This window comes from Abramis brama (genome assembly GCF_963993115.1).
Source record: "Abramis brama genome assembly, chromosome: 1".
Classification (NCBI taxonomy): Eukaryota; Metazoa; Chordata; class Actinopteri; order Cypriniformes; family Leuciscidae; genus Abramis; species Abramis brama.
Window position 1 is genome coordinate 30,873,513 of NC_139963.1, and position 22,120 is coordinate 30,895,632.

General features: G+C 37.9%; 1 protein-coding gene across 2 annotated transcripts in view; it reads right to left on the reverse strand.

The window, feature by feature from the left end:
• The window catches only part of rarab (retinoic acid receptor, alpha b), a 129,720-nt gene that overhangs the window by 101,851 nt on the left and 5,749 nt on the right, over positions 1-22,120 (reverse strand). The window contains exon 1 of one of the 2 annotated variants that reach the window (XM_084135662.1): positions 18,091-18,400. The exons of the other annotated variant lie outside the window; for it this stretch is intronic. The gene's annotated coding sequence lies outside the window, so the exon portion shown is untranslated. Of the gene's footprint in view, positions 1-18,090; positions 18,401-22,120 lie in introns of those variants that run through there. 2 annotated transcript variants of the gene reach the window in all.

The following is a 22,120-nucleotide window of genomic DNA, read 5'->3' on the forward strand; positions in this document are numbered from 1 at the left end:
GATTCTTAAAAATTCTCCTGTTGTGTTCCAACGATAGAGAACCAGAATACGAATTTGGAACATCATGAAGGCAAGGAAATTATGAAAGATTGTTCATTTTTTGGGTGATTTGTCTCTTTAAAGGTAGTGTAGTTTTGTCTAGGGCCTCTCTATGTGGCTAACAGAGGTTCATCTAGCAGACTTGATTTCTCAAAGTTTCTGCTTTAAAATCTTTTTGCTGATATGGCAGTCTGATTTGGTATTTTACTCAAGAAAATACTTTCTATATGCCCTTTTGGGTTTATTTTACTTTCCCTGCATTTTAATTTCTGAAATTTGTTTCATCTTTATGCTTATTACTTGTGTCCAAATGAAAATACTATTATTCATAACAGACATTTCCACAGGGTACAAAAACAAAAACACACACAGACACACACACACACACACACAACCCTGAGACGAAGTGTTTCCACTGGGACACACACACACACAACCCTGAGACGAAGTGTTTCCACTGGGATTTTGAATCCTGTGTGTTCTTGCACAATCTGAACCACTGAATAGAAGACAGCTTTAGATGGACCCTAACCCAATAAACCATGAACAAAGGTCATTGTATGGCTGTGCTAACACTGCGGTGATCATGAAAAAGAGTTTTAAACGTGATTAACATTGGCTGCAAAGAAGAGGAAGATCCCTTTGATCATCCCAACAGGAGCCTGTGCAGAAACACATTTCTTTTCTCAAATAACCCTGGCTGACTTCTAACAACAGGATCTGGCAAGAGGATCATGAGAGGTCCACAGGTACAACGTGTACAGCTGCAGGTCGGAACGGGAATGTTGGGAAGTAAATTTCACTGTGAGACATTCAGCACTGGCAGATTCACCGATCTATCAGCTGTAGAAACACAGAGGTACTGTCAGCGCCGTATGTTGAGTCACATCTGCCTTCAATCGCACATTAAAAACATGGAGAAGAAGGGCAGGGAATACAGGTATTTGGCAGGCGCGGAGCAGACGTGTCAGACTGAATTACTGGGGAACAATTGATGGGCTTACAACAGCACAAAATCCGCAGAAAATGAGCCATTTGTTCGTCAAACCCAATACATAAAACACATAAACAAGACTTACTGGTAAATCAACACTCTCTTAGCTTTTTATTGAATAAAAACAAGGGGAAGACCACTGTGCAGCAAAACAAAAAAGAGATTCTTGGGCTGCACAATTAACAGAGAAAAAAAATTGCGATTAGGTTAAAGCTGCCGCGATTAGCTAAACATGAACAGTGCTGATTACAGTAGTTCTATTTAGATCTACTCCCTGTATAGTTGCAAACTGTATAGTTGCAAGATTGAGTATTGTATTCAATCACACACATTCAAGTAGCATGTGAATGTAATGGCCAGTCAGAGGTGTTTATAATACCACGACATAATAAATCCTCTGTAAAAGTGGACTAGTGAGTAGATTCGTTTTTCTGTTCAGCGTGATGATGTTTAATGACCCTGATGGCTTTTGTAGTCCCATTTAGGGTGTGTTCACACTCGCTTGGTTCGTTTGATCCGGACCAAAAAAAGTCCTGGTCTGCTTAGTGTTCGCATTAGCATTTTAACACCGAACCTAAAGATAACATACCTAAAGGCATAGGGATACGTTTACAACCTGATTGGTCGGCTTTTATGACGTATATTTCGAGATGGAACTTACCGAACATCCAAAAAAGTGCTGTGTGCTGGGCTAAATGCCCTCGTGGTATGTGTGTAGCCTGCATATGATGGTATTTTGACCAGCTGAGAACTCATGCAGAGCTTATAAAATGTGTAAAGTCAAAACAGCGGCAAGAATTCCTCCATCACACACAGAAACGAAGATCTGCTGCGAGGAAACGCGGTTCTGATACCTGTATCGAACTGTGATATGTAAAATTACGACTATGACAAGAAAAAACAGGTATGCTTGAGCATTCTGTCCTTTTTATGGTCACCTCGTGACATCATGACCTGCTTTTGGTTCATTTACATGTCTTTGGTCCGTGTAGCATTCATGTTTCATTCGAACCGCACCAGAGTTCGCACCCATCTTTTCAGGGGTCTCGGTCCGCTTGTTTTGTGCGCACCAGGATTCGTATGGTAGTGTTCACACTTATTCAAATGAACCGCACTAACAGAGCAAACACACCAGGGTTCGTTTTAATCGAACCAAACGTGCAAAGTGTGAACACACCCTTAATCACTTATTAGCAACCATCCTTTTTTCGAAAGTAAAAGCTTAAAATCACGAGTGGGGTATTACTGATGTCACATTTTATGTTACAGAATAAAACATTAAAACATTGTGAGCTTGTGTTAACCACAGATCTTATTTTAGGAGTTTAGCCAATGACCCATTAAAATATCCCATTAACTTTGGGACGATGGAACCAGAAGTTTAAAAATGCTACCTCAATTCCGGGGTTTATGACCAGCAGACACTCAACACGCAAGCTCACACAAATGCTGTCACTACAACCAACAAGGTATGAGATGTAAATACTTTGAGTTTAAAGAGAGTACAGAAATCAGTGTTGAACTGAGGTGACTGACAGCTTCAGTGATAATAAAAAGGAGTTCGCATTCTGTATAACTTATTGACACATTGAACAACAGCTTGGTTCATCATCAGCAAGCAGCTCTAAGAGATTCTGTTCTCAACAATACAGAAAGAGTATATAAATACACACTCACACTGACATACACATATAATACCATGCCAGAATGAGGTTGAGGAAATGATGCAGCTCTTCCAGCTGGGTTTTTTGTGCATGGCTATCAAAAATGTAGCATAATCTCTTGGGCTAGAGGACTAGAGTGTTTATTTTACTAGACTGAGACTCACAAGCCAATCCAGACCACACGTACTCCACTCTCCTCCACCCCGCACTCACTCACTCCCTCTTTCTAACACACCCTCCTAAATCATTCAGCTATACACTCACAAACACGCTAAACCCAGCCAACAATACAGACGAGCGGAGACAATGTGCATGCTCAAAACACAACAAAGCAATGACATCAACATCTTCAATCCCTTACGTACTAAACACGCAAACACACACAAACACCCGAACACACACACAGGTGCTTTTGCGGACCACACACTCCAAGCTGGGCTTATTTCATTAGACTAGTGCCAAGATAAGCACCCAAATTAGGGCCCTCCAAACTACAGGGAAGAGTGAAGGATTTTCCATGCTGTGGTTAGAGCGCTTTCTGAAAAGGAGGGAGCCCATGTACTGTAACGATACTGGAATTCACTTTGCTCATGACAGAAAACATCAGTTTTAGAGGACCAATGTGCCTTGACACCAAGTAAAGATTGTCATTTTAATCATCTGAGAATATACTGCTAAGCACTAGTTTAATTTGAGTCTTTGGTTTTAACTTTAAATTGTACCTAGCAATTTACCAACAGTTTTATGTGTTCTCGTTTATGTCTCATGTGTCCCAGAGTAACTTGGGAAATTATGAACAGACACAGACACAGACACAGACACGGCTCCTGTCCAAATGCCACCCTAAGCCCTTGCGATCATTCAAAGTCTATACTTTGTGGACGTAATCCAGCACAAACTGTTATGTAAGTTTGGTCCCTTTCAAGAAAAGTCAGTTCACTCTGTGGCCATATTTGCAATGCCTCCTGGAGGCTATTTCAAGCATGCAAGACCAAACTCACATATCAAATAACATACTTCACTTAGGCAACAAAACCTGCATAATCTATCTCAAAAGTTGTTTCTTATGCTCAAATAGCATTAAAAAGTAGAGCTTCACAATATATAGTTTTAGCATAGATATCACGATGTGTGTCAAGTAGGGATTGTAGTTGAAACGTGATCCATACGGACCAGGTTCAAAATGCAAGTTATTCTCCTTTTGAGTCTGTTTTTAGGGCTGCACAATTAATCGCAATTTACATGAAATCACTCTTAAACCGATTATGAAATCGCAAAGGCTGCGATTATTTTTTATGCGCAGCTTGTCATTGATGTACGGCTCTGTAAACGCTGCTCCACCTGAAAGCACTGTGAGTTTGAGTCACTTATAACGTGCATTTGAAAAAGCAACACACGTCAAACATCTTTCCAAACATGAGAAGCATTTATGAACTTCTTGTCCAACAAAAGACAACATTTAATAACATGCATTTACTCCAAACTCACTTCATAACGACAGTTGAGCATCCTTCTGTGAGATGTGTGGCTTCTTACACAGAATAAGGCAGTCGTGTGTTTATTAGTCATTTTTAATAAATCAAAGCGTTTCAAAATCAAATCAAAATAATTATAAGCCAGGGCCCGTATTCATAAAGATTCTAAGAATCCTCTCAGAAAACTCTTAATTTAGCTTAAAAACTTTTACGTAGAAGTCTTAGCTTAAGAGCAATTCGAGACCGATCTGAGAGCAACTCTGAGTAAGGAAAAGACAAAAACTTTTATCCTAGTGAGGAGGCGGGGTTGACCCCGTTGCTATGTATGACACAATCTTTTGAAGACTGTGATTGGTTGGTTGACCAAGAAGGAAAAAAGATTTATATTTCTATTCTAAGCCTCCACTTTGAAATTACATGCGTAATTTTTCCTATTTGACCGTTCTCACACACACACACACATTATATATGTGTATACACATCCTTTTTTTTATTTACCATGCTGTTAATTTCCTATAAGGTATTTGATTGGCTTAGAATGATAAAAATTGTTCCACTCTTTCCAGTTACACTGATTGCTGGCATGTCTATTTAAGTGGTGGTGGTTTGAATGTTGGTTTTAATGTATCAAACATGGAATTTTCCCAGTTCCCAAATATTGTAATGTAGTGATTACTTTCATTTCTGGCGCTATGGCATTTCTGCGCTGTGTTGGAGATATTAGCGTCTCTAAAAAGATCTGTCACAAACATGATCCCTGCACGATCTAATATATAGCTTCTTATTAACTCACTGTCATCCATTGTCTGCAACACATTTCTTCTCCTTCTTCGTCTTTCTGTCATTTTCTCCTCTGCTAAAGAAACTCTTAAGCCTCTTAAAAGTCCTCGTCCGTGCTCCTAACAATGTTTACCTTAAGACCTCTTTTAAGGGTTAAGATGCTTTCTGAAATACTTTTTTCTTTACTAGGATTTTTTCTTCAATTTTAAGAGTAAACGCCCACATTTCTAATAATTTTCTTAGAATTTTGTCACTAGGAGCTACTCTTTGCATTAAGATTCTTTATGAATACGGGCCCAGAATTATAATATCAGTATATCCCTAACTGCAAGAGCACATGTCCCGACTGATCAAGCATAAGAGAGAAGGTCAAAGCACGGGGCCAGGATGACTAAGGAGCAGATGGCAATAAAAGTCTTACTCAAGGTCGCAAGCATAGTGTGTCAAACAAATTGTGAATTGAGGAATTTTAAGCAGGGTCTTTCAATTAATGGTGGACTAGCCTAACTGTAGAGCCGAAGAAGAAGAAAAAAAAGATACAGTGGAGTTATGGCCGATTTCTTAGTCTAGTTCAAGAAAATTAGCCAAATACTACACATACAAAAATCACAGTCTTGTAATCATGCTAATAATGAACATGAATTACTGATAAAAATCAACCTCTCAATAAATGTGCTGGATAAAACAAGACTTTGGGTGAAATAGATTTACGAGGGAAACAAATCACTCATACGCACATGTACTCAATAATATGAAATGTGAGGAAAGGATCATCCAGAGGAAAGGCGACTCACTGTCCCCAAAAAGGGGAAGTCCCTGTTAAAACAGAAGCCATTGGCGCACTTAACACCTCTAAAATGTTTGCCAAGATCCCAGGCGTCTCCTCATAGCCGCTTCCTACACTGGTGCCAGTGGCGTGGCAACACTTCCTATTCCAGACCCTGCTCTACAGGATATCCTGTGTCTCTGGTATCAGCAAACCTCACGTGAGGATCCTTTCCAACCTCAACACCACTCGCAGAGGAACTCGGTGTCTTTGAGTCAATATATTTTTTTACTATGTTTGGAAACGTATGGCAAGTCTATAATGGCCAGTCTTCCTGAATTTAAGTAACTACGCTTGTTCAGACTGCATTCTTCATCTAGATTCATTTCCAAACTAGGAGGCGGTATTTGAATATAAAAAGATTTGCAGTACTAATACAATTTTAATGGTTCAGTAAAAGCAAAACTCAGTTAAAAATCTTTAATATGCTGTTGTTTAAATAAACACAATGGAAATATGAGGCAAGGCATTGCACCCGCATAAATGTTAAAATGCAAAGAGTTTTGAAAGCATAGCCATAAACATTATGGTGCGGTTTCACAGACAGAGCTTAGATTAAGCTAGGATTAGGCCTTAGTTCAGTTAGGACATTTAAGTAGCTTTTATAAACGTGCCTTAAAAAACAACAAAAAAACATTACTGGTGTGCATCTTGAGACAAAACAATGGCACTGACATATTTTAATATATGTGCAAGTTGCTTTCAGTTAAAACAGCTCAAACATTCATAATCTATCTTAAACCTTGTCTGTGAAACCGTGGGTATATGCGTTAATAACATTGTCTATGCAAAATTTTAACCAAGTTTTCCAACTCCTGCCAGCGACCGCTTTAAGATTCGCTTTATGCATACAGCTATCAAATAATTGTATAAATGGAGACAAATAAAATAAAGAAACCAATATAAAGAAAAAGTATCTATCAAAGCGCTTTAAAAATGAGCTGCACTGTTTTAAATGGAATATATTTCCCCATCAATTTCCATTGTAAGTGTACAGCATGTTTCTACAAACTAAGGGACGAGTCTATTTTTTTGTGGTAAACGACAGCAAGCCACAGATGTTGTCAACAGAGCTTAACTGGTAGTAAACCAGGAACACTCCTTTAAAGCAGCTGTTGTCTTTAAATTGTGGACTGAAATCTAGTGTAGTTCAGCCTTCGCTTCATTGATCAACATCACAGTTTTTTCCTTCACTGAATCTATTAGCTCCAGCATGACTGAACAGTAAATAACCATTACTTTGTCTTAACCATGAGGATGTCCTTACAGCACACAATCAAGTAAAGAACTTCCTTGTGCTTTATTCAATAAAGCTTCCAAGACATCAAGACCAGACTACAGGCCATAATGATCACAACCGTGAGCAGCACACAGAAACAGCCCAGATAAGAGAATTACTCTCATAGCTCATCTGGGCTCCATTCTCGTCCCCATTAGGAAGGTCTGCTCCATTGTCATGATAATCCACCAAATGGCCTCCCTTTTCAAGGTCTGCGGAGTGTCTGAGGCCACACTAGAGTAAAGGAGAATAGAGCAATCATAGATCACATCATAGGACACGTCCGTCAGAACAGCCACTTGCTCAGCCACCTGTTAAGTCTTGCCCTAGGACATCGACCCCTCGGATCAAACATACTCATCCCATTTTAAAGGATCATACAGAACTGAATTGATTGTCTGGAGAGTCCAGGATTATTTGAAGAGGTTTATCAAGTCTCGCTAACTATACAAAGTAACAGCCTCACAGGACTCACATGATCTTTTATGATCTGAGATCACACATTACTAAAGTAGACAACAAAACACAACAGTGATCAAAGTGTCTTTTTAAATGCACCACAGGGATGGCAAGTGAGTCTAGTAATAAAAAACCCTCAAATTTAAACAAAGTAATATATTAATTTCATTAAACACTCTCGGATAAAGACTTGATGCCACAAATCAGACTGGGCTTATGGAAAATGGATCTGCAGACATCTCTTTATGGACCTGTTTTACTTCAACTAACCTAATGCTTACTAACCGCTGCCAATCACAACATCTAGACTTCAGAGCGTTGGTTAAATTTAGTTTCCACTTGCATACACTCTTAAATATAATAGTTTTTTTGTTGCCATCTATGGTTCCATGATGAACCTTTAACGTCAATGGAACATTTCCACTGCACTAAATGTTCCTTGTAATGTGAAAAGATTATTTAGATTTTTAAATTACTCTTAACACTCAGAAAGAAAAAAAATGGTTTTGTTAAGAACTTAAACTGAAAGGTTTTTAAGGAACTCAAAATAGCATAGAAGAGCCATTGCTGTGAAAACCCCTGTTTTGTAAACTTTATTCTTTTTTTTTTTTTACAAAACCCATTTTAGTCGTCATCATATTAACAAAACCAGTGTAACTGCACTGCAGCCTAATCATGAGTATTCTTTTTGGCTAAGTGAGCATGTAACATGTTGTATAGGTAAACTATATTCTTGTACCTCACAACTCATAGATTTATGAGGTTCAGTGGTTTCTACCTGCAGAAAACAAGCCCCTATTGTAGTTTAAAGACCTGCGATAGAGGAATGCAAAGGATGAAGAAAGCTAAAAGCATTTTTACATGCTTGCCATTATGGGGGCAGGCTGCCATGGCTGGGTTACAACTTGGAGAACTAGTGTCCATGGTGCACTGGGGGCTATAAATCAAGAGTGAGTGAGCCAGCGCAGCGACACTTCTGCTCCAGATTTACACACGCTATCTGGGTTTTTACGAGCGCATTGAGCAAGGAGAGGAGCCTTTGAACTGTTGTGTCATGCCACGAGGTGGTTCAAAGACTCACGGGGGAGATGTGAAGAGGCCCACTGTCATGCACCTCCAAAGATCAGTGGCTCTGTCTGACATGTCCTAACAGATTTTTCGCCTTTCTTCAACGCAGGCCACACAGCCTGTTTGTGCTAATACAACAACACTAACATTTCCTAACACAAATATAAATTGTATTTTTTCTGTAGCAGTGTCTTTGTGCCTAAGATTTCTTTTGATCAAAGTGGTAGCAATTCGAAGGTCTGTTTTATGGGTGAGCTGCAATGCTCATTTTTTATCTGGGTCTATTCATTTATTTAAAAAAAAATTCATACATATAATGACTTAAATTGTACATTTCATGTGGTGCAACCCCAGTGAACAATGATATTTATAAATGTTTTGTTTTTTATTCGTAATAAAATCTTACCTTGAAATATATATGAAAAACATATTTGAAAATAATCAATAATAATAATAAAATTGAAAATAATATATTTTTTTAAATGGTATAAAGTTTTTCAAAACTGCATGAAACCAACATTACTAGAAAAAAAAAAAATCTAACCACTTGTTTTTTTTAAAAAAGGAAAGAATTTCTTGTCTTTATCTTGGACACTCTTATTTGTCATTGACCCTTATATGTTACAACGTCTCCCTGCAGAGAAACACAAGCCAATAAAAAACATCCAGGATACATGAAACATCTAAATATATACTGTTTTTTTGTTTTGTTTTTTTAACTTAACCACCTTTCTCTCATTCTTCTTTCAGCAAGAGGATTTTAAGCCTGGAAAATGTGCTTGCTGCTCTCGAGGTCTGGAATACATATTAGATGTGAAATCATTTAGTAAATTTTACGTGTGGTGAGTCTTTAATTGTATCCTGATAGCCCACCTCCAGCGTGAAATTTTTAATTCACCTTCATTGGGTCATGCACACAGACAGACAGAGCGCTTAGAAGATCACATAAACAATTCATAAGTGTGTTCACTTTACATTAATTGTTTCCATTTATTGGACCTGTCAGGTTCATCAAATCATCTCATCTCATTTTATCCATTACTCCTACTCTCCCTCTATTACTACAGGGCTGCAGCGTATAAAAGCAAATCCAGGTTGGATTAGGATCATTAGCGGCTCCTGACCATAAATTTAGGCCAGATTCTGGGTCTTAGGACTAGTTAATGATAAACATTTAATATTCTAAATCGCTGAACACGTGCAGAACACTTTTGGCAGATGTTGCGTTATTAAGCCTGAGGGTGGCGCTCTAACGTTGATTGACAGGCAGGCTCTAAGTACACACAACACACGCATAGAATGCCATCTTAGAACTGCCTTAATGTAGCATTTGTTGCGTCAGAATGATGTTTTAGAGAGTATTACAAATTGTGAGGAATTCCGGCACAAATAGAAAGTCATGTCTATTTGTAACCGAGGCTAGCTAGTAGTCGCTGTGCGACTAAACCTCACTCCTCTGATCTCAATAGGCGCTCTAGCGACAGATGCTACAGGCTGCAGTCTTTAGCCTCCTTGTTAGAGAGCCTGACTCTCACGTCGGAGACCCGGGTGGAGGGGTTACATATTCTCAGGACAAACATAAAACAAACACAACACAACTATATAAAGGCTATTCACATGAGAACGTTTAACCTAAAGGATTTTTACTTTCATTAATTTGATACGCTAGCCTACTCCACATAGGAAGAACAGACTTGCCAGCTAGTTACTGACCTGATGCAGAAGATACAGCTGAAGCGGATTGATATCATCTTGGTCTGGAGCGAGCGAGGTTTACGCAAGGTAACAACAATGGCAGTTTGAAATCTGCATTACCCTTTGCAAGGAGTTTGATTGACAAGGCGATCTGACCAATCATAATCCGCCATTTTTCCCGACAAAGCAGTCAGGAGAGTTAGTAGATTAACGTTGGTGGATTTGAACTTGATAACCTTTGTGTACTGACGTCTTTCCGTGGTTGAAACAACATTCCTTCTGATGTTCATTGATGTTTATTTGATCTATAAATGAACTAGAAGGAAGAGATGATCGGTTCACCAGCAGCTTTAACTGACAGTTTCTATCTGTCACAACATATTAAAGAGCCACAAAAGGGACCAAATTTGAAAGTTGAGACTTTGTTTCATATCAAAAGTAACCTAGTCTGTCCTGTCTGCGTTGTCAGTATCCTCTTTGCTCCGCGATGTAATGTACTGCGTGAGAACATGATGTGTGGCGTGAGAGCGGCATGGCTTGTCGGACATAGCAACAGTAACTAAAGTGGGCGGGTCTTTGCGAGCGCGCTGCAGTTCTATTTTTCACCACAGATTTACATCAGATAATTGTGGGGCGCTGTAGAGCTGGGCAGGGCTCAGGCACCCACTGCCCCACTTAGTACATTTACAATTTATTATTGATTCAGCTTATAGAGGTCTATGTTTTGAATGAGCAGAAGCCTGAGTGGTAATCCTAAAATGACCACTGCTCATTTACCTGGCTTTTAGCAAATCAGTAGGACTATTTGATGAACCTTACAACCCCTAATTCATATTCATAAGTCTGTCCATATACACATAACATACAACACCACATATTTGATGCAAAACTCAATCTCAATCTTATATGATATAAAAACGATAAAGTCACACAATAATGTGAAAAATGTGAACACATATGCCTAATGTCCTTCACCATACCCATGCTTCAGATCATGTAAGGCATAGTAATGCTCACTTTCAAATGAACCCAATGAAAAAAAAAGTTCCATCTAACTGTGGACTGGATGTGGATATGACTTTCCCCCTTCCTGCTATTGGGGTTTGCAGAGCTAATCCAGATGTTATTCCATTCCCTGCAAAACTGCTTATGGGTGGCAATGGGTAAAGCAAAGCTGTCATGACTTTATGTGACAAAGGTCCATGCTGGACTTGAGAAGAACCTAAAACAACCACCAGCTACTAGTGTAGGAAAAAAAAAATCATGTTCCGATAGGAAACAAGAAACCTGTGTCTCATCCGCCCACACTGCATGGTCAAGTACAAAACCCTGTCCACTTTTTTCCCTTAAAAGAAATTTTGTCCTGTCTCTCCCTCGGTTTCTCCCGGCAGCCAGAGCCCATTAACGCTGCCCGTTAAATAATGACAGAGACCCGGCGCCGTGGCTGGCACACTGTCAAAGTGAGAAGAGAAGGCCAGAGCAGCTTGTTTAATTTACCTTCACCCATCTGTCTTCCGCTGCACAGCCCATGAGCAATAGTCACTCGCTTCCCTGTCCGCAATGGCACACCTGCAATTCCTACATCAGATACATGCCTAAAAGGAAAACGTCCAACTCTATCGCAATTATATGTCATAAATGCCAAGCTTTGGTATATATGTACAAACACAAAGTGAGTGTGTCACGGACTATCAGCACATGTTTCTCCTGAATCATCATCTCCGGTCATTAGAACCGAGCGTGTCCTTGGATTGCATTGCCCAAGGCTGCATGTGATGCCACTCATTTGGCAACTGTGTTCAAAACAAAGATATGTTGCCTAGCTGAAAAGAATGTTTTACAAAGGAAATCGTGACTGACAGGAAATAAACACACCTACTTCCTGCTTTTCTATCTGAAGGTTTAGTCATCAGTGTCTTGTCCTTGTCTGGGGATGTTTTAGTAACATTGTAGACATGTGAGCAAAGCCTGGGTGGCCGTTTCTTTCAAATATACAAATGGATAGGCAGACTCGTGTTCAACAGCTGGATAAAGCACACCAAAACGGGTCTCGAGTTGTGTATTAGAAAATTTGAAACTTATTTTTTTGAAAACAACATTTATGGCGCAATGAAACGCAAGGGACAAAGGCGTTCACCTGCATGTGTATGGCTGTAGCGGTAGTGCTTTCAAGGGCTTTACGGTGCAAACTGTCAAACAGCTAAAGCTAACTAACTAATTAAAGCACCACAGATACATCATTTAAAAACAAACAAAAAACTGAAACTAGCTGTCTATCACGATTCACTCCCACAGTCACGAAACAAGCTTCAACTGAGGACTTATACGTAGACAATAAGAGAAGTTTTCTTTGCAACATAAGTGATTTGTAAAGCAGTACTACGAATATTGTTGGTAATTGTATAATAAAATACTTGTTCCTCATTTATAAATCAATTTGAATAAACGTGTCTGCTAAATGACTAAATGGGCAGAAGGGGAAATTAATTGAAGGAGAACTGAAAAATAGCATCATATAGACCTAGAAACATGGACCGAAATGTTGAATCTAGTCTCATGCCAACAAATGAACACATGTAAAGAATATGCGTGAGCAAATAGAGAGACAAAGCCACTGGCGGAATATAGAAGACAGGTTGTCTATTACCCTTACCCTCACCCTTACATTGCCTGCAATCCTGGTAAAAATTTACTTAAGTCACAAATCCTATTCTCACCTTTTCCACCCCAATGCAATGAACTGGACCACAAAAGAAGCAGGTCTAATGAAGCAGCTCTGCCAGGAGTCTGAGCAGTGTGAGATTCCAAAATTCCTGAATCAAGATGATGAAAAATTGTGACCAGAAAGTAGACAAAATAAGAAAGAAGCCAAAGTACTGTGTTCAGGCCTGAGCCCCGGGCAGCGGCAAAGTACTTCTAGGAATTCTGTATGGAAAAACTACAGCAAAAACAACAATAGACTGAAGTAAACGGCTGTCAGCTTTTACATGTTGCATAAGTTTGAACTTATCTCACACGCATGGGCTCAAGGCAAGAGTTCTGGTTCTTTTGTCATATGACCGCCTTATTTTCTTTACGATTATCGAGGTCAAAGTCTTTTATTTTCAGCTGTACTTTTTTGGATTTGTCAAAAGATCAGTATCAGAGTGACTCACTCTCATGTGTACATGTACATTGAAAAATGAGCACATGAGAAAATTGTAGTAATGAATTATTATAAGTAATATTAACAATGAAACAGCACATCATTACACAAAAAACTCAAATAAAAATGTCTTAGCCATTGCAACTCCATTTGATCAATCAAATTTATAGGTTTTCTCTGGTTGACTAAGAGCTTTTTTACCGTAGGAAAAAAAAAATCATCCTCTCATTGTAAGCATCAAAATGTGTTTGTCTATATGTATCTGTCACTGTATTGACACCCTACAGCAGGGGTGCCCAACCCTGCTCCTGCCGATCGACTGTCCTGCACAGTTCATCTCCAACCCTAATCAAACACACCTGTCTTTAATTTTCAAGCGATCCTGAAGACGTTAATTGGTTGCTTCAGGTGTGTTTGATTAGGGTTGGAGATAAACTGTGCAGGACAGTCGATCGGCAGGAGCAGGGTTGGGCACCCCTGCCCTACAGCATCTCTCATTGTTTATATATATGATACTGATATTGATTGATGTCAAATTATTTGGAATTCTTCTTTGCATGAATACTCTACACATAAACACTGATGAACGCACATACATAGAGCATATCTATCACGCGTCTATCTTCCTAGACTATCCTATAGCTCAAACAGTAAAGCGTTGGCGCTTGGCCAAGGTCATGGGTTCGATTCCCAGAGAAAGCAAGAATTGATAAGAAAGTAAATGTGTACCTTGAAATGCAATGTAAGTCGCTTTGGATAAAAGCGTCTGCCAAATGCATAAATGTAAATGTAACATCAAATATGGTAAATGGAAGCTAAAACATGCATGCTTGGCACACAAGAATCAATAAGGTTTGTTTTCATGGGTCAAACACACCTTTTGAGCTTCTGTTTATTAACATATTTGATATGCTCTGTGTATATGCATTCACCAATATTTATACACTGCAAGATGTACATCTACAAAATTTTGCGATAAACGGAGAGATTTACTGATAATTTTCTGCCAGGATAGTATTATTATAAGTTTATGAACATTTCCATTAACCCTATTATACAATACTCCTTCATAATAAAGTCACCATAAAATCAAATTGACAATTCTTATTTTTAGATGGAATATTGTTCTATTTATTATAAATGATTTATCAGTGTATATATATATATTTTTTAAATACATGTGCCCTCGCAATCTTTCATCAAGATAGCTTCCTCTCATCCTGACTTTAACACAGTACTTTATTCCCGATTTCTACTGACTTTTCTTATAGTGTAGGTAAATAAAAACCTAAAATATAATCTGTTCATCATTCAAAGCAACCATGTTCTTTATGCTCGATTCTTGTGGATCATTTCTGCATTTAGTTTAAAAATGTTGATTACATAGTCTTTAAATGGTTGGGCAATCTTCATTTGTGTTCCAAAAATGAACTAATGTCTTATGGGTTTGAAACGACATGAGGTTAAGTAAATGAAAGAATTTTCATTTTTGTGTGAACTAAAGACAGGGATCCAGAATACCTAATCATCTGTTTCATCAATATACAATATTGCAGACTATTTGAAATGATTAATGAGAGAGAACGCTAAAATCAATCCACTGGAGAGAGAGAGGGAGGTAAAATAGAGAAATGGAAAGAGGAGCGGCGCCGTCAACTAGTCATATCCAGCAGTGTGAAAAAGCAGATTTCTGAAAAAATGGCAAGGACGACAGCACTGGATAACACCCTGATTCAGTCAGCTTTGTGTTCCCCTACCTGCTATTTTGGGACGACAGAGGACATTAGAGAGCCCTGGTGGAAGGTTAGAGACAAACACAACAGGAGGTGATACCTCGAGCACGCTTTCATGAACGGAAAAATCAAAATGTCAAGCTTTGTGGCATATGTCTCTGCAGACGACAGGCATGAAAGTGGCAGTGCTTTGAGGAAGCAAATATCATACCCATTCCTCTTTCTATTGCAGACAGATGGTCGAGGAACTTCCCATTTAACTGCGAAAACAGAACTAACCGAAAACACTTCGCTTCTTGCACCATATGCTGAATAGTTTCAATGCATCACAAGCATGACTCATTTCATCCTTATACTATTGCTGTTAATCAAACAGTACACAAAGTGAATCGAGTGCCTAATATTCCTAGTACTCCATATTGCAGTCTGGGCAATGGGGCAGGGCTACATGTGTCGCTCCGCCCAAATCCAATTTCATTGGTTTAATAATAGATCAAATCTTATTGACGAAGACGCTTGAAGCCTGAGCATACGCATTCCTTTGTGTATGATTTTGTGAATGATTTGGCCATATTACAAAAATATTAAGTGCTAACTCTAGAATCGTATCTTATTATGTTTAGTAACTATGGTAATTTTAGTTAGGATACATTGGCTAATGTTTTATTGTACTTAAGACACAGAATAGTTATTGTTTAAAAAACGAATGCTTTCATGATGGCACCTCCAGGTTCTTCAGGCTTAAAGGAGAACTCCAGTCAATTTTAACATTGAGCTCATTTTTTTGTAAATTTGGAGTGCTGTCAGTTCTCTGTACTGACAGCACTCCAAATTTACAAAAAAATGAGCTCAATGTTAAAATTGACCGGAGTTCTCCTTTAAAAGAGCGGTTTCATTAGCACTTTAATCATTTGTCTTCTTCATATTTCCATCAGGATTGGTGGATCAGCGCAAAGTCTGGATTTTACGCAAGTGATCATAATTCACTGATGTATTTCAGTGAGACATCAGATTTTACATTTTAAAGCACAACCATTTTATTTTTTTAAATAATATTATTTGTTTAATGCTTCACTTGCATTACTTTGTGCAAAGTGCTAATAAAATGTTTTCATGGCAAACTCATGTTTCCTTGTTTATCTCCTAATACAATATTTGGGTATATACTGGTTCTGTATGTTATAGTTTTTTTTAAAGTTTCCTATTTTATAGTAAATATGTGTCAACGGGTTAAAGGGATACTCCACTTTAAAATGAAATTTCTGTCGTCGTTTCAAACCTGTATGAATTTCTTTCTTCTGCTGAACAGAAAGGAAGATATTTAGAAGAATATCAGTAACCAGACAGTTTCTGGTCTCATTGACTTCCATAGTATATTTTTTTCCTACTATGGAAGTCAATGAGACCAGAAACTGTCTGGTTACTGACATTCTTCTAAATATCTTCCTTTCTGTTCAGCAGAAGAAAGAAATTCATACAGGTTTGAAACAGCATGAGGGTGAGTATATGATGACAGAATTTTCATTTTGAAGTGGAGTATCCCTTTAACATGTATATATGTGGCATCAGGTATTAAAAATCCAAATATGTTATATAGCCTAACCTACTTATGTATGAGATGAAATTACCAATTAGTTTCAATTACCAACACTCAGTTTATAGCCATATAGCTGCTAGCAAATAAAATAAAATAAAAAAATCACTTGGAGCAGTAAATCTGTGCAATATTGGTTATGTGAAGATTTTAAGAAGGTGAGTAAAAGAGACTTCTACTACTGTGATTAATACTTTTTATTTATCAAGTGATGATTATAATTAACTAAACAAAAGCTAAAAGGGGTTTTCTAGTAAAAAGTCTATAGTTCTATTTTACAATGATTCTTGTGGATTATAAAGAAATGTATAGCCTACATAGGTTCTTTTTAAACGAGCCATAAAACCAGTTAATTTGTAGGCTACATACATATAAAATTAAAAAAATAAATAACAATACCCAGAGAACTGATATGAACATATATTAAAGGGACAGTTCACCCAAAACTGGGTGATATTTTGAAAAATATGGGTAACCAAACAGTTGATGGACCCCATTGACTTCCATAGTAGGGAAGAAAAATACTATGGAAGTCAATAGTGTCACTGCCCATCAACTGTTTGGTTACTGACAATCTTCAAAATATATTCTTTTGTGTTCAGCAGAAGAAAGAAATTCATACAGGTTTTGAACAATTTGAGGGTGAGTAAATGATGATAGAATTTTCATATTTGGGTGAACTATCCCTTTAATTAAAAATGGTGGGTGAACTATCCCTTTAAATAGCAGCTTCGGGCAGGTGAACAGATACTTTGCTCAGTATTCAGATATTGCATGTTGACCCAAATGCTCTTAAACAGTAGCCTAGCCTATTTCAACTGAGTTCATCCAAGCAGGAAATTACTTATACAGAGGCATTTGTTGCTTTTGTTTGTAGAACGAAGTGACCCAGTTAAATACACTTAGATCATGCTCAACATGTTCTCATGTCTATATAGGCAAATATATAACATGAATAAGATTTTTAAAAGCCAAAGATAATATACTGTCTGAATAAAGTCGACGCACGACGAAATTCAATTCAATGCAGGACGAATAGTGCAGCGTATCCGCGCTTTGCATGAAATACTTGCAGCAAAAGCTCTCAATGACACATTGCTCATTCAGGTAAGAGAACAATACAGCGCATTTTATTACGTAGCAGCCGCAGACCGGTCATTATTACCCCCGTATGCGGTTTCGATCAAACTCAACGGGCTGCTTTACAGTTAAGTAGCACACCGCATCTGAGCGCCGAAGGACGCGCCTATTCATTGCTCCACATCTGTCAAGACGCTATTAATGTGGCTACCTGTCAGCCAAGCAATTGTATTGTCACGTAAATATAGAGCGCCAATACCTGTTGACTCCTCCTACCGCTGTGTTGGTTGGTGGAAGTTGAACCCAGAGACGCTTTAAATTCTCTCCCGAATGTCGTTCTTCTTCTCAGCCGGTGAGCGGTTCTGCTGAACGTGTAGAGGAATTTCGTTTCGGCGGGTGGTAGTGTCCGCACCGACAGTTCAAAGAAGCGAGAGAACTGATGTACCCTACATTCGCAGGGCGGCAGAGGAATGATGTACTGCAAGTAACTGACAAGCAGCCATTGCGGTCACGTGTGAGCTGTTGAAACCGAACACCGGCCAGCCTCCGCCGCCGTCTCCTCCCATTCTCCGCTTCCGCGGTGTCACTTCAGGGCACGATACCACTGAACACAAGCTCAGCTGATGCTCGCCTTTATGTAACCACTGCGCGTTATGCAGGAAGTTTAGTGCTTTTGCATTATAGGACAAAGCTGTGTTTCAGGTCGCTAAAACACTTATAGAAACAGCTCGAAGTTCTTAGAGGATTAAGCGTAAAAAATTAAAAAGGTGTTTCAGGATCCATTTGAGGTTCTTCACGCCGGCAGAACCCAAAGACATATTTGCCATGTTCCTGACAAATTGAGGAAGGTTCGGTACACTAGAACCGCCAAACATTTTGCATTTAAATTGAACACATTTTTTTTGTTGTAGGTTTGGGAATGAGTGAATGGTGAGGAAAACCTGCACAAAAACCATCACACCTATGATTATCAATTAATGAAAATTAGCATGTAAACTTGATTGAAGAGTTTTGTCTTAGGTTTATCAGTGGTAAATTTAGCAATGGTTCTCAACCGGGGACCAGGGCCCATTTGAGGGCCTTAGCAAACTTCCAAGGGGGCCTCAAGATGAAGTCAAAACTCGAGATATTTCTTATTTTAATTCACCCTCTCAACAACAGTCTTTGAAAAAGTCTAATTTTTAAAGTGTGATATCTGAAGAAGTCATGTAACTGTATAAAAATGAATTAATAAATTATCAATTAAACATTTTTATAATTAATTTACATTTTTCCCTAGATATGCCAAGCTCTACATTATTTTAGGGGTATATATATATATATATATATATATATATATATATACACATACATACATACATACATATATACATATATATATATATATATATACAGTGCAATGCATAAGTGAATACACCCATGCTAAAGTTGACTAAAAAGAGGAATAAAAAATCATATTTTGAAAATTGAACTTAATGCCTTAATTTAAAAAATTAGGAAAAATCCAACCTTTAAGGACACCAATTTTCTTTGTGAATGAATAATGTATCGTAAATCAATAAATGTTCTTCCTTAAAATACATGGTGCATAAGTGAGTACACCCCTATGTTAAATTCCCATAGAGGCAGGCAGATTTTTATTTTTAAGTATTTTTAAAAAAAAAAATTTAGGATACTATGCATCCTGATAAAGTTCCCTTGGCCTTTGGAATTAAAATAGCCCCACATCATCACATAGCCTTCACCATACCTAGAGATTGGCATGGGGTACTTTCCATAAGATCATCTCTCAATGCAAATCAAACTAGCTTTTAGGCTAACTGAAATAAAATCATGCCAATCTCTAGGTATGGTGAAGGCTATGTGATGATGTGGGGCTATTTTAATTCCAAAGGCCAACGGAACTTTATCAGGATGCATAGTATCCTAAAAATAAAAATAAAAAAATACTTAAAAATAAAAATCTGCCTGCCTCTATGGGAATTTAACATAGGGGTGTACTCACTTATGCACCATGTATTTTAAGGAAGAACATTTATTTATTTACGATACATTATTCATTCACAAAGAAAATTGGTGTCCTTAAAGGTTGGATTTTTCCTAATTTTTTAAATTAAGGCATTAAGTTCAATTTCCAAAATATGATTTTTTATTCCTCTTTTTAGTCAACTTTAGCATGGGTGTATTCACTTATGCATTGCACTGTATATATATATATATATATATATATATATATATATATATATATATATATATATTATTCTTAGTCCTTAGGAGCCTGCAGTAAATCATCAACAACAGGAAAGTCATGGGGCCTTTGAGTATTGTTGTTGACAAAATGTTGAGAAGCACTGGTTTATTTCACATAACGATCTTAATCTGAGTAATTCCTTATTGTGATCAGAGACTATTAGTGTATATTTATGTAGCCAATAAATTGTCTACACAGAGAATTTATATTAAGTGATGCAGCACCAACATATATCAAATATCATATAATATACTGTAAATCATGTTGCATGTCTCCAGTTGCTTTTTTCATGTATGTTTAAAATAAAATAAAATGTATTTACAAAAATAATTTGTGAATTGATTACTATGATTTTTCCTCATTTAAATATCTGCTGGCCATTGCATCAAAAGAAGCTCATCTAAACTCCTATCTGTCTAAAAAAAAAAATGGTATTGTTAAAAAAAACAGTGGTGTTTTGATGGAAAAGGGGTATGGGGAATGTACAAAATGTAATCAATAAGTTCCTACAAGAACTCTTGACACAATCAACAGATCGTCCATTTGCCACAAATCATAAAGGAAAGGCTTTGAGGTGCTTCATTATATATGCTGAAGTTTTTTGAGTGCACAGTAAAATATTTGAGACCTCTTTGAGTGCCTAGAGTTTCTGCCAGTGTGTCAGTCTGAAAACCCAGTGTACAATATTGATGTTAAAGGTTCCAGAAGGCTTTAAGCAACATTTGCATTGCTGTCCTTTGTGTTCTCAGAACAGATGTGTCAACATCGTGATGTGCCCTGTGTGAAAAACAGCTGCAAGCACCATTGATCTTGTGATGATGCCTTGAATTTACACAAGCGCTGAGCATCCACACTCTTAAGACCTTTTACCATTTTACTGTGACGACAAGGACACTGTTTCTCTGTTGCAAAAGCTCTTCCATTGCAACCGTGCATTTAAAACAGAAGAGAAGCCATCCACATGAAACACTAGATCTTTGGGCCCAGTAATTTGGGAGACCATTTTAAACAGCCTAAACCAGGTGAGACCAGCACAGACCTGTTGAATCTATTTTTCTCTCAACAGGGAGGTGTCGTCAGTTTGTCTGCCCTCATCTTGTTTACGTGAGCTAATTCTAGGAGCAGCCTTTGCCTCTATTCGTTTGCTACCCATCATACAATATGACTGCCCGCTCTGAGTGTCCCCTCTTGGGATCCCTCAGTGTGTGTTTGCAAATAGTACAACTGCTGAAATAATGCCAAGACCTTTTGCCTATATGGCCCATCACCTTGCAAATGAGGGAACGTCCCATTAACAGAAGAGAAAAATAAACTATCCTTTAGATGGAGTCATGTCACATGTGGTTTGCTTGGCCTACGGGCTTCAAATGACTCATAATCCCCTTCTTAAAAAAGAAAATACAATGTGAGATTTGAGGGGAAATCTCTTTTATCTTGGTTCTATATTTAGAAACGCATGCCTAAGATTTCAGAGTGCTCATAATCAGATCAATCTCAATGCCTAAGATTTCAGAGTGCTCATAATCAGATCAATTTTATAGGGAAATATAGAGAAAAAATGGATTTTACCTAAGTCTTTTCCTGATCATGCAAACATGGTTATGGTCTTGGTTTGATGTTTTGCAGTTTTTATTGCTGTGTTGCTTCATGTTTCTCAACTCCATTCCCAGGGACCCACCTCCCAGAATGTTTGAGATGTCTCACACATTAAAGTACCTGATTCAGCTGATCAGCTGCTTAGTGTCCCCATTACTGGAGCTGAGAAGCACTGCTACAGGTATAATGGAACCGATGAAGCCTATGTGAAGTGACTGTTTAAAATAGGGGTCTTCAATCTTTTCAGCCCAAAGACCCAGAGCAGGGACCACCCTGTTATAGAAAACTGAGTTTTGCTTTTTAAACCTACAAACGTGTATATAACCATATTAATGTACAGTATTTACTGTACATACAGTAGTGGCCAAAAGTGATGTGCGGAGGGGATATTTTTACAATATTTTTTTTAATGACATTTCAGGGTCTATTAAACAGTCAAGTC